We start from the raw sequence: 13492 nt of genomic DNA, 5'->3' as shown, positions 1-13492 counted from the left end.
TTCACCTTCTGGCAACCCTATGATTTGGATGTTGGCCCGCTTATAGCTGTCAGATAAGTTTCTGAGCCTCTCATCATTTTCCTCATTTCTCGTTTCCTCTTTCTGCACTGATTGACTGTTTGTTCCACCCCTATGTTCGATTTGTTGATTTGATCCCTGGTTTTCTTATCCTCACCACTAGTTATGTATGTGTGTTTGTTCATTTCAGCAGGACTAACCTTCATTCCTTCCTTGTCTTGTTTAAGATCTGCTATTGGGTCTGTAAGCACTTTTATAAGCAAAGCCCTGAACTGAGCCTCAGAAAGTTTTCCTATCTGCTGCTTCGTTAGATTAGAAATTTGCTATCTGGTCAGCTGCATAATTGAGATCTCTATCATGATCTGTACCATCCTGACAGGTTTGTATTTACCTTTGCTTCCTGGGCGGGGCTGTCACATCTCCTACCCTATAGGGGGCAGAGCCCCGTGCACTCATCACAACCGGGCTACTCACCTCACCACACTGTGGTGTTTTCTTCGGTGGTGGGGTCCAAGATAGATTCCTGCCGCTCACTCTCCATTGAGCGATTGGGAGCTTCCTCCTCAGTCCCCACCCTCTCTGGGCCTCACTGTCCAAGGAAATGGGGGTCTGCCTTCCCCATCTTTGGAATCGCAAGCTGACGGGTCTGGTCTGCAGCTGGGGTGCTCCCCAGGCACTTATCACCTCCCCTTAAATATGGGTGTCTGTGCTTACCACTGTCTTTTCGCTGCTGCTGCTGCTGCTGCTGCTGCTGCTGCTGCTGCGGCGGCGGACAGCACAGCTTGACCTCTCCTCCTTGGCTTCACCTCTCCTACCTGTCCAGACGAGCACCACTTTTTTATAACTTCATACATTGGACTTCCATTTACTTTCTGGGACTTCTGGTTATTGCTTGTTTTGCGGTAGTTGTATTCCTTCTTAGTTGTGGAGGGAGACGGAGCATGTCAGTCTAGGCCTCCATCTTGGCCAGAAGTCTCCTGTGTTTGTTTGCTTCCATGTCCCAGGCAGAGCTGTTGCTCCTGTTACGTTGTAAGGGGCAGAGCCTTAGGTATTCATCAGTAACAGGTGACCTGTTTCACCATGTTGTGGAGCTGTATGCGGGGGAGGGGTCTGCGAATGTTCTAGGTCTGTGCGGGCCCTTTAAACAAGCTGACTCTGCTGAGAAACCGGCAGTTCCTGCCTCTGTCCCAACCTCCACTGGTTTGTATAGTCAAAATCAATGAGGCTTGATTTTCTTCGGTGCTGGACAGTGAGCTGCTCTGGTGAGGAGCTGGGAACACTCCACAGGTGTCCCTCCTGATTTTTTAAAATGTGTTAACTGCACTTTCTGCTGGCCTATCACTGCTGCCACCACCACACTGTGTCCTTTCTGCCCAGGCTCTGCCTGTCCTACCTGTCTGGATGAGTATTTCTTTTTTACATTTTTGTTTGCTGGACTTCCATGCACTTTGATTTTCTGGAACTTCTGGTTGTTTCTAGTTTTGAGGTAGTTGTATTTCTTCTTAGTTGTGGAAGGAGAAGCAGCATGTCTGTCTATGGCTTCATCTTGGCTGGAAGTTCTCACCTTTCTCTTACATTTCCTCTTTTTAACATACAAAATTTCCATGAGAAATTCATGTAAGTTGGTTAAAGATACTCCTTTACTCTAACTTCTCAAATTCTAGAAAAATCTTTAAAGAGTTTACATATTAGTACTCAACAGTGTAGACTTCAGGGATTTGATCTCTGTTTATATAAAGGGAATATCTGAATATCTCATGTAACAGTGGGATCCAAATTAAAACATGTATCACTCTGTGATACATTGAATTATAATAACTTTTCTAAAATTATCAAGGCTTATTTAATAAAGGCTCATAATTTCTCATGCCTCTACTCTGCTTTAACTCTGCAAAGTCCATTCCAGAGAGGGAAAGAGGGGAGAAAAAAGAGACAAAGAGGAAACTGTGTCTAATACATGATTTGTGTAAAGACCTTGTATAAACGCAAAGAGAGAAATTTGACGGCCCCTCACACACACCCTCGCCCTTGGCCTTATAATTATAAAAGTAATTATCAGAAAAATTTGGCTATAAATAGAAAGGTAAAGAAGCATAGTTATCTCTTAGTAATTTCCTAAAATTTCCTAAAAGGATGTAAATTAATCAAATCTCTATTCTTAGTTCACATAGAAGAGGTAAATGATTTTAGAGCTTCTATAGCTTTTTACTTAAAAATGAAGAACATGTTACAAGACTATTTTATATATTTCCTTTTAAAGAGTAAAGTAGCCTTTTTAACTTCTTTTTTTTTTCCCAACAGGTCAGTGGGAGCAATGAATCACCTTCACAGTTTTATGCTCCTCCTTACCGATATCCATTTGACCTATATCCACCATTTCTATATCAACGATATCCATGGTTTAGATATTGTTTCTTTCCTGTTCCAGTACCTGTGCCTGCCCCTACACCTATGAGTGGAAAATAAATAAGAAAGAGCCGTCCTGGTACAATTTAAGATGAAATAGGTGGTAGGTATACAGAGCACAAAGCATGTGCTTTTTAAGTTTGTTGTCTGCGGTTTGGAATGCATCACTCCATGAAAAAGAAAATGTTACAATGTTTTCATTTATCCGCACTAATTTACAATTTGTTTCAGTGTTCTCTGATAGAGATTGATAGGGCCTCTACTCCAAGATACATACATGTGTCTTTCCATGATCATATCAACATAGCAGTTTAAATCCCTAATTTTCTGTGATGTAATAGAAACAAATACTTTCTTATTAAAATATTTTTACAAAACATTTTTTAAACATTTTTCTGCTTTCATCGTGATATGTGCATTTGGGGGCTGACTCAGAAGGCAAAATTTTAACGAAAGTGGAGATCATAATAGATGAACTTGTGGGTCTAGGATCTAAACTTGATTTCTGCCTATTCCTTAGAAAATCATGTATTTTTCTAATTAATAGTAAAACCCCAAACCTAGCCTATGATTGTCACATTATTATAAAAATCCTAAAGGCTGAATGTTCCATTTATAGTAGAGGCCCAGTCATCTTAACATATCAGAAAAAAAAAGTTGATGGTCTGTCAATTACCAAATGAACTGAGGGAAAGTAGACTATATTAAAGATATAGTAAAGATTACATTAAGACCCAGAGGACTATTTTGTTTCCTAGTTCCTAGGAAAAAATCAGCTAATATCTACCAGTGAAGGCCTCTGTCTTTTTTCTTGTATTTATTCAGTCTTCTTGAGCAAAAAGTTTCTCAGTTCTTAAACTAGATGTACTTTTGAGACAATACTAGTAATTAAAAAGCAAAAAATGTTATAAGTTCACAAGGAGGTGACCCATTAGAATTAATAACTGTATGCCTGTCATTTATTTCAGGTCACTAAAATTGAACATGAGCCACTTCCTTGAAGAATCAATAATCTTGTTAATAAAAGAAAAATAAATATAAAGTTACATACAGTATTCTCTCATTGATTTCTTTAGTGGTCCTCTTTTGTTAACATAAAAAAGAAGATCATGGTTTCCTAGTTTATAAATGTGCATTACCAATAGTAATGAAAAATTAATTTTAACAAGTTTTAATACACCCTTCTTGATAACTAAACATTCTAGGGAAAGTATGGGGAGTGGAGGTAACCAAAATCAACCAGCCCTGGAAATACCTTGAATAAAAGTCTCTTCAGCAGCTTATGTTCAGTAGTTGCACTGATTGCATTAATAGAGCCAGAGGTTGATTTAATTTAATTCAAAAAAAAATATGACTAATTGAGTCTCAATTGCTCAGTTATATCTATTATTTATTCACAGTAGAGTATTAAACTTGATGCATTGGTAAACGATATCAAAAGAACTCAAGTATTCTCTGTAACTTCAAAACACTGACAATGGATGAGGTACTAAAAATAGCATCTTTATCATCCTGGTAGGTTACAAAGTCCTTTCTCTCTCTCTCTCTCTCTCTCTCTCTCTCTCTCTCTCTCTCTCTCTCTCTCTCTGTTTTCTTTTGTTTTCAAAGGATAATTCTTATTCTGTTTATGTACAGAAGACACAACAGTGTACATTTAGCCCAGATTGGTGGCCTTTTCCTTAGCCTTAGCCTTTTCCAGTTTGGCAATGCAAGTCACAGCTTTGGACCCAGGATGTTGCCTCCCCAGTGGCAATGGATCTCATCATCTCTCTCACTGAAATTGGTCCAGGTGGCTTCCACCAGCTTAGCCGGCACTCCTTTGTCTTCGAAGTTAACCTCTGTGAAGGTGATGCAGATCTTCCCGTGGAACAGGTGCCCCAGCCTGGCCTTCTTCTTGATGATGCAGTAGGGTACCCATATCTTAGGTCACAGGGTGGGAAGGAAGACAAGCAGCTGGGTGGGATCCACATCATGTGCAATCACTATCAGCTGGGCCTGTTTATTCTCCACCCAGGTGGTGACAGTGTTAACCCCTGCTGGAAAGATAGATGGCCTCTTGGAGGGGGCATCCCCTTTGCTGGCAGTTTTTTTCTCAGCCCAGGCCAGAAATCTCTGCTTCTTCTCTTATTTTGTCTCTGGTCAGTACTTGAGCAGCTGAGTAGCTGTTTGGTGTTCCAAAGCCTGGGTGAACTGGTTAACGGCAGGGGCACTTTCAGACACTTACAGAAATAGCCCTTTTGCTGCTGCAGCCAAATGTAGCCAGGCCATTTGACAAAGACAGTGAGGTCTCTTTTGGTCTGAATGTCCCATCCAATGCCAAAATTATTGGGCTTTTAGATCTACCACCTTCTTGGCCTCCTGTTTCTTGATGATGGCAAGGGCCAATGCCATCTTCTTCCCCTTAGCCTTCTTCTCCAGCATCTCAGGCAGCAGGAGGAGGGATCCAAAGTCCTTTCTTTGAGTCATTATATCATCAAATCTTTACTTAACCTCTATACAGTAATCGCATTTCAACATGAGGAAACTGAAGATCATGAAAGTTCTGTGGACCTACCCAGTCATAGATCTAGTATGTAGCAGAAAAGAAATACAACACCAGGCTATTCCAACTCCTATGCCTCTGTTTCAGCTGCATATCTAGTAAACAAATTCTGAGTCCAGGACTCCGTGATGGCCTGGCCAAAAACTAGTTAACTCCATATGTTTTCACTTTATTGCAGGAGGAAAAATCAAAGCCATGCTAAAAAAGGAACAGCCACCCATCTCTTCCTCAGTTGATCTCTCTGTCACACTGCCACCAGTGTGATTTTTCAAAACATGTATTGACATATTTCTGACTTGCTCCAATGCCTTGGAAGGCTTCTTATTGCCTACAATATAAAATCCATTTTCCTCTGCATGGCATTCAAGGCCTTCCCCATACTAATCTTGAAGCTCTTTTCAAACTCCCCTGCCACCAGCCCAGCCTCTCTAACACCCCTGCTGTCACACCAGGCCGTTGGCATTCCCCATAACTGGCCCTCACTCTCCCACAGCTGTGCCTTCCCTTATACTATGCTGTCTTCAATGAATGTCCATTCCTGTGTTTTAGTGAGTAAATCCAGTTTATCTTTCAAAACCCAAATCCAATATTATGACTTTCATGAGAAAATGTCTTCTATCTCTCCAAACACAATGAATCACTCACCACTTTCACCCTTCCTCACTGCATTTTATTTTCACTTATTTATGAAACTTACTGTGTTTTACCTTCCAATAACTCATGCATTTATATTTATATCCACCTTGAGGAGACTGTAAGTTCCTGGAGTATCACAATAATAGTACTATTCCCTAGTACTAAGCAGAGCAGAAGGTACTCGTGAATGTTTAAGAAATGAAATATAATGATAAAATTTTCAAAAATATTTATTTCTTTTCCTATTGCTGACCCATATGAACATATGTTATAAAAATGTTTCTTTTTGTCAAATAAAACAAAAACTTCTTAAAATCAGTATTTATATGGTAACAGTCCTTCCTTACTCACAACATTAACACCCATACTCTTCTATTGAAATTGTAGGGCCCATAAATGTCAAGTTGTGACTAAAATTACTTGTTCCAGGACAATGCAAGCATCAGAAAAAGTATACATGTCTATGTCTTAAGGATTTAACATCTGTGCCAGCCTTGAAAAAATACAAGTTTATAGGTTTTTACTTTAACAAGTATATTTTCTCTTTCATATAAAGTAAATGCACATAGCAAAATCTTTGTGGATTTTATTGAGGAGTAATTTGTCCTGATCATCAGTTCTTCCATAATAAACACTTTGGAAACAAAACTCTGAAGGAGGAAAAGGTAGCCGGTGGTGCTGAAAATAAACTTTCTTATGGTATATGACAAAAGTCACCCAGCAAGATTGCACAATGAGTCTTCCAGTGTGTCACAATGGCAGCCATTGTCCCCACAGATAAATTATCAGGAAATTATAAAAATTCTCTTTGAACAAAGATTACATTTCTCCGCCCAAGTTTAAATTGTACATAGCTGAGACCCTTTGCGTCAATGACGGAACGTCTTCTGCCATGAACCATAAACTGGCTACCAATCAAGGTCGGCCTAATGAGCTTTGGCTTAATTTGAGCAAAGAAACAGTTCAAACAATAAATATCCATTATTTGATATTAAAGTCAGTAATCCCAGTTAAAACTATGGAAGGGACAGGACGAGGATCAAACTGTCCTCAATATAATTTGGTAAATTGATTTTATAGGGAGCATTTCCCATCCTTACAGCTGACAGATTAGAGATCAGTGCATGACTGAAGAAAGGCAGTAATGGGAAACATAGAGGAAGGGGCCATAAAGAAGGTAGGGAATCAAAGTGTGAAGAATGGCCAAAGGCAAACAGTGGCAGCTCTGAACTTTTGGAGGACCAACTCTGTAATTTACTGTCTTTCCTGTGTGTGTGTGTGTGTGTGTGTGTGTGTGTGTGTGTGTGTGTGAAAGTTTTTGATATATGTCTTTAACTCTCATATTAGAACTTTTGTTCACCTCAAATTATGTCATTGTAACTTTCTGGGAAGAAAAGAACACACTGTCAATAACTTTTTTAACTTCTAGATTTGTGAAGCAAATACATTCTGTTAAAATTAATCAGTTATTCCCCCACTGGATTTGAGCAACATCATTCCTGCTCTTGACACTTTTGGTTATTGTGATTGGTGGAACAGTTTCTCAACAAGCCAGTCAACCAAAGTTCCATTTTCTTTTGTAAATTAGTGGTTTATGGGGATAAGATCCACACAAAAGCACTGCTTCCCAAAGTGTGTTTCTTGAAGCATTATTTTCACCAGATGGCCCCCAAAATAAATGTTCATCCTCAAATAGCCATTGGAAATTTACAGTATACATACATATGATAAAATTCTTGAGAAGGCCAGTTTAACAAATCATTTTGCTTAACTACATTTCCAAAACTAAATTGACAATAGAATGATCCCCATTAAAAATGTTGATAAAATTAGAGTGTCCTGGAACAAAATATGCTAGTTTAAAATATAATCAGTTATAAATACACTAAGCACCACTGATTATTGACAAAGATTTTTATAGAAAAGTAAACAGAGAGCTAAATTCATCTCTACTATTCTGTTAGTTTTTTGGAGAGAAGACTCACATGTCTCCCATATAATGTTTCAGATTTTATTCAACCTCTAAAAAAGTAAATACTTATTTTGTGCCAAGCATTGTGCTAAAAGCTAGGGATTTGGACAAGGAACTATCTTAGCTTTAAAAATCTTACAATCTAGTGAGGGGAAATAAACATGTATATGATTTCAATAAATACATGCTCCAATAAAGCACTTACAGAGCTCTTGTTTGTTTTTAAACCAGAGGGGAAACAAGCTCTGCCTACACAAATTAGGAAAAGTCCCACAAGGGACTTTGAGCTGAATCTTAGGTAATTGTATTAAAACATCAAGAGAGAACAATTATTTTTCACAGTTAAGTAGTTAGTCATAACAGCACCAAAGTTATTTTAAAAGTACATTTTCTTTTTTATTTTTTTTTTGAGTTTTAAATTGTTAAACTTGGATACATATTGACATCATTTTGAGATTAATTTCTAACCTAAACCTTCGATTTTGTATGATACTATCATCAAATTTATCTTTAATTTTACTTTGGGTTAAAACCAATGTTTGATACTGGCTAAACAACTGGAAACAATGTAAATTCTAAAGAAAAGGTGTTCAAGACAATGAACCTATCTCTACAGACAAATATAGAGGACTAACTTGTAAGGAAGATCGGTGTATTATAGTAATCCACATGGATCCCTTAATTAATTTCAAATCCTATTTCTATCCAAATGTCATAATTTTATTTTTTATAACTATTGTTTTAAAATATGCCTTTCATATCCTCATAAGAGCTAACTAATTCTACTGTTTCACCATAAGGCAAATTTAAATACTCATAGGTTTAACTAAGTGATAACTTAAATATGATCATATCTCTTTGATTTCTGCTTATGCTAAAATGGGAGGAATTGCTATCATTTTACAGAATGTTTGAATTGAAAAGGAGTCTGTGATACATCATGGAAATATAGTTTAGTCTATAATCTTAAAAGTTAACTGGTGACTGTAATATAATATTGCTGTCTATATTTACTGTATTATAATCATCAAGCTTGCTAAGATGTTAGATCTTAATTATTCCAACCATAAAAATTATAATTATGTGATCTGATAAAGGTGCTAATTACCACTATGTCAATCATATATCAAATCAACATATTGCACACCTTAAATTTACAGAGTGTTATATGTCAAATATATTTAAATTGAAAAAAAAGTTAACAGGCAGGTGGGGAATTAATAAGGAACTCTATCCTTATCAATGAAACTTGAATTTGATATAGGCTGTTCAAATTTAAGTTCACATGAGTTATTTTCCATTTAATGATATCCTATCAGAGGTTCTAAAGTCAGTTTAGTAGACAACCTTCCTATTCATTATTACCTGAGAATCTGAGGCAAGCGCAGACCGATGTGTTTCTCCTTCCCTAGCCTGGACTTAAACTCTGCGACCCTCCTTTGCAAAGCTCAAGTCTATATTAGTATGGCATATCAATAATTGCAAAAAATAGTTAAATATAGTTAGTATTTACTTCAAAAATATAATATGCACTTAAATATTAAAAGTTTGAAGTGCTACATATATCTTTCTGAAAAGACAATTTATTAAAAGAATCATATAGGCAGGTATAACACCCCAATACTTGTTTAGAAAGATAAGACTAATTTATTTCTTTAAATATTTTAGTAAAAGCCACGATTGTCATATCTATACTGCTCATTAAAACAATAAAGTTAATCATATTATTTATGATTATTAGAAAGGCAAATTATTTAAAAAATGATTTCACAATATGCTCCCTCCCCTTCACCTTACATATTCCTGTTTTATCAATCACGAAATCATAGAATTTATGAAATCACTTAGTTTAAACCCTCATTTCATTTTATAAGCAAGAAAGATAAGGCCTAGGCAAGGTAAATTACTTGCCAAAGTTATACAAGTAGAGACAGAGTCTCAGATAGGACTCAATTCTCTAAAGGAATGTATAGTCACATCATTCTCTAATTCAAAACAACTCAACTGGCTTTTGTTGTTTATAAAGCCATGCTTAACGCTTTAACCTGGCAAATAAGACCTGTCCCTTTTCTGCCACAAACTTTCTTCCCAACTTTATCTTTCTCTTCTCATGAAACTCTTTATGTGTAATGTCCATGGATATTCTCAAGGCTTTCTCTTCTACTTGAAAATTTTCTCTAACTATTGTATTAATATCTGCAAGGACAAGCCCCACTTACATATTATCTCTTACACAAAGAATTTATTAATTTCTTTTTTTAATATGCTTTATTGATTATGCTGTTACAGTTGTCCCAATTTCTTTTCCCTTTGTTCCCCTCCACCAAGTGACCCCCCCTTCCACCAGTTGTACCCCCCCTTAGTCCATGCCCATTGGTTGTGCATATAGTTTTTCTCAACATCTTCCTGTCTACTCCATTCCCTCCTACTATGCTTAATTCCTGCACCATCTCCCTTTCTTTCCCTCCTTCCCTCTCCCCACTGATCTCTCCGCAATATGTTCCCCATACCTATAATTCTTTTCCCACTCTCATTGCCTACTTAGTTTGCCTTTCTTTTGATTCCCTAGCTTCTGCTGTTGGCTGTTGTGATACAGTTTTCATTTTAATGTTCATAGTTTTGATTCTCTTTCTCCTAAACAAGTCCCTTTAACATTTCATATAACAGTGGTTTGGATCTGATGAACTCCTTCAGTTTTACTTTGTCCTGGAAGCACTTTCTCTGCCCTTCTCTATTCTGAATGATAGCTTCACTGGATAGAGTAATCATGGTTGTAGGTTTTTGCTTTTCATTACTTTGAATATTTCTTGCCTGCAGAGTTTCTTTTGAGAAATCAGCTGAGAGTCTTATACTCCAAGTTTGGTTATTCTAAAGCTTTTGATATAATACATTTCCATATTGGCTAAATCTACCTATCAATTAGCTTTTATTTCCTTAAAAAAAAGAAAACATTGTTCCAAATCATTCCTAAATTATTAACAGATTCTTTTAATTTAATACTTTTATTTCTATTTTTAGACATAATTATGAAAAGTTTTTTTCTAGTGAATATCCTGGCACTAACCCTGCCATTTTTGGTGAGTTCATTTTATCTAATCAATTTATATTAATACTTTAAGAAATTCCATTTAATGACTTTAATTATGTAAATTTCTAATACAGTTATACCTTATAGAACAAAATAACTGTATACAAGATCTATTTTCTTAAGTAATTTATATTTATTTCTATTATAAAATTAAAGTCATGTTCTCCTGAATATCCTTTTAGTTCCGAGGAATTAAGAAATTACTCTTTATCATGTATAGAAAATCTTTAAAATCCTAATGTTATAGAAGAAGTACATTCAAAGGGGAAAAAAGCAATATTAAAAATTTTTTATTATAAAATGCTCTAAAAATAATTTATAAAGAATACAGAAATCACAAAAGATTAGAAGCTCATTCAAGCTTTACTCCCAATTTCAAAGACCTTGATATATTTACCCTTAACATTCAAACATTATGGTATCCTTTGTTATACTCTTCACATTATGTCAACTGACTGATTTCTTCCCAGTGATCATGTACATAAACAACTTTATGGTTTTCAGGCATTTTCTTGAATTACATGTTGTGTGTTAAAGCTATTAGACCAAGAGAAAGTTTTTTAATGTTTTGACTAATTTTTATTGTTGTTTTGACCAGTGCTCTGTTTTATTTTCATGTTCATTTGGGGATTCCAGGCACTTATTTGCTTGGACTTGCTTTTAAGTTCATATCTCTTAAGCTATTCTATTAGATAAATTCTTGTAGTCAAACTTTTTAAAAATTTGAGTTACTATGACTCATTTTTAATTTCTTTCATTCATTCTTTGAAATTTCATTCTACTGTGGCCACCTACACATTTAGAACTTTAGTTATCTTTTTAAATGATAAGAATTAAAGTTTAAATTAGGAAATGATCCACAGCTAGCTGACCGATAGCAACCTCTTCTTGAGCTACTAGAGCCTGCTCTAGGCCCCAGACACTCCTCTTATTTTCACAAAAGCTTCAAGCCCTAAGGACTTTAACAAGTAACTCAAACAAAGAACAAAAAATTTATAGATTTTATCATTAAATGTTATGAGTAGTCAATGTTATACAAATTAAAAGAGCAATGTTATAGGATCCTTTATGTACTCGTTTATTTCTTTCTCCAAAATATGGTTCAAATAATAATTATATTAGCAAATATGATATGAACTGCACAACTTTATATCCTATTGGTGGCATTATAAGTTGGCACAACATTTCTGGACAATTTGATAATCCTATCAGAGAATTTTTGTTCTCAACCCCCCATTCAAAAGTCACATTTAAAAAAAAATTATCTTAATGAATTAATAAAAGTATTTAAAAAGATGACTGGTACACATATATTATTTATCTCTATAATAAAATATTTTTTGAAAGAAGACTAATGGTTAACAAGAGTAAAAAATAAACATTTTATGACGTAATTATCGATCATTTATTTTTCAACCATAAACATGTATGAAAACTATGGGAAAATATTATGAGATTAATAGTTTTCCAAAAAAAGATACAAGATATTAAATAACATATACCAAAAACAAATGATGTAGATTGATATTATGTTAAAAGATTTTGATGATCAGAATTCCTAATATAGAAGAAGTCTCCATAATATTTATATCACTATTTAAACTTTAAACTAGTAATTGTATAAATTTAGAGAAAAAGAAGTCTGTCTCAATACAACCTAAATTTTGTTATTTTTATCAAATTTCTAATTTTCTGTACCTACAAATTTAGAAAGGTTTCTACAATCTTTTTTTTTTTTTTTAATTCAAGGGATATGTGTGACAAGTTCTCAACTAGAACTGTCATTAAAAAAAATATTTTATATTATGACCTTATCTCAAAATTTTTTTTGTTTGCTTTGTTTTTTAAATGTTTTATTTATTTATTTAGAAAGAGAGGGAGAAAGACATTAATGTGTGGTTGCCTCTTGTGTGCTCCATTTTGGGGACCTGGTCTGCAACCCAGGCATGTGCCCTGTCAATCAAACCAGCAACCCTTTGATTCACAGGCTGGTGCTCAATCCACTGAGCCACATCAGCCAGGGTGCTTGTGAATTTTTAAAGCTGTATATATACTTGTATAAGCATCTATGAAAATTGTTTTCTCATTCTTGGTTTTCTAGACACATTGAAAACCAGATTAATAAAAGTACCATAAAAACAAATAAAACTTGATTTAAAAAACACTAGTATGTGTATAATATTTATATATTGATGTTATGCTAGAGGCTATTGTTTTAAATCTACATAAGTCTCATAAGTCATCTTAGTAGAACAGAAAAAGAAAGTATGTTTTATGCTCCTCTTATTTTTAAAAATATACATTTAATATAAAATAAATATGAAGGGAAACAAAAATACCAAAATTATCTTCTGGAGGGCAGACCCCTTGTAGTACAGGCTTTCCCCTCTAGGTGAGTGTTCTAGGAACCCATCCGTATCAGTGTACCAGCTGGCATTGTTGTGAGAGGCTGAGTTTGGCATCAGTGAATTTTTTTTTGGAGACTTTCAACACATTTGCCCATTTCATGATGGGTGATTTAGGAGCACACCAGTTCACACCATGCTGAGTGTTCAGCAGTTTTTGACCAAAAAAGACAAGGCCCCATTGCCCCACCCTCTCTAGTCACCAAATCTAATTTCAAGTGACATGTTTTTGTTTCCCTGAATGAAAAAATTCCTCAGAGGGAAACATTTTGCTGATGTGGAAGAGGTGAAACAAGAAACAACAGAAGCATTAAAAGACATCAGAACTGACATGTTCAAAAACTGCAGTGGAAAAAAATGTCTCAGTAGGTGTATTGCATCAGATGGAGAGTACTTTGAAGGTGACTGAAGTTTAAACATGTAAA

General features: G+C 35.3%; 1 long non-coding RNA gene and 1 pseudogene across 1 annotated transcript in view; both read right to left on the bottom strand.

The window, feature by feature from the left end:
• LOC150020026 (uncharacterized) overlaps nucleotides 1-13492 on the bottom strand; it is a 47291-nt gene that overhangs the window by 9036 nt on the left and 24763 nt on the right. The gene's annotated exons all lie outside the window — the stretch shown is intronic.
• On the bottom strand, nucleotides 4079-4857 carry LOC150020028 (large ribosomal subunit protein eL8 pseudogene; annotated as a pseudogene).

Source organism: Furipterus horrens, unplaced genomic scaffold (assembly GCF_987537825.1).
Source record: "Furipterus horrens unplaced genomic scaffold, mFurHor1.1.pri manual_scaffold_2, whole genome shotgun sequence".
NCBI classification, from domain to species: Eukaryota; Metazoa; Chordata; class Mammalia; order Chiroptera; family Furipteridae; genus Furipterus; species Furipterus horrens.
This window is presented reverse-complemented; position numbering and strand designations above follow the sequence as displayed.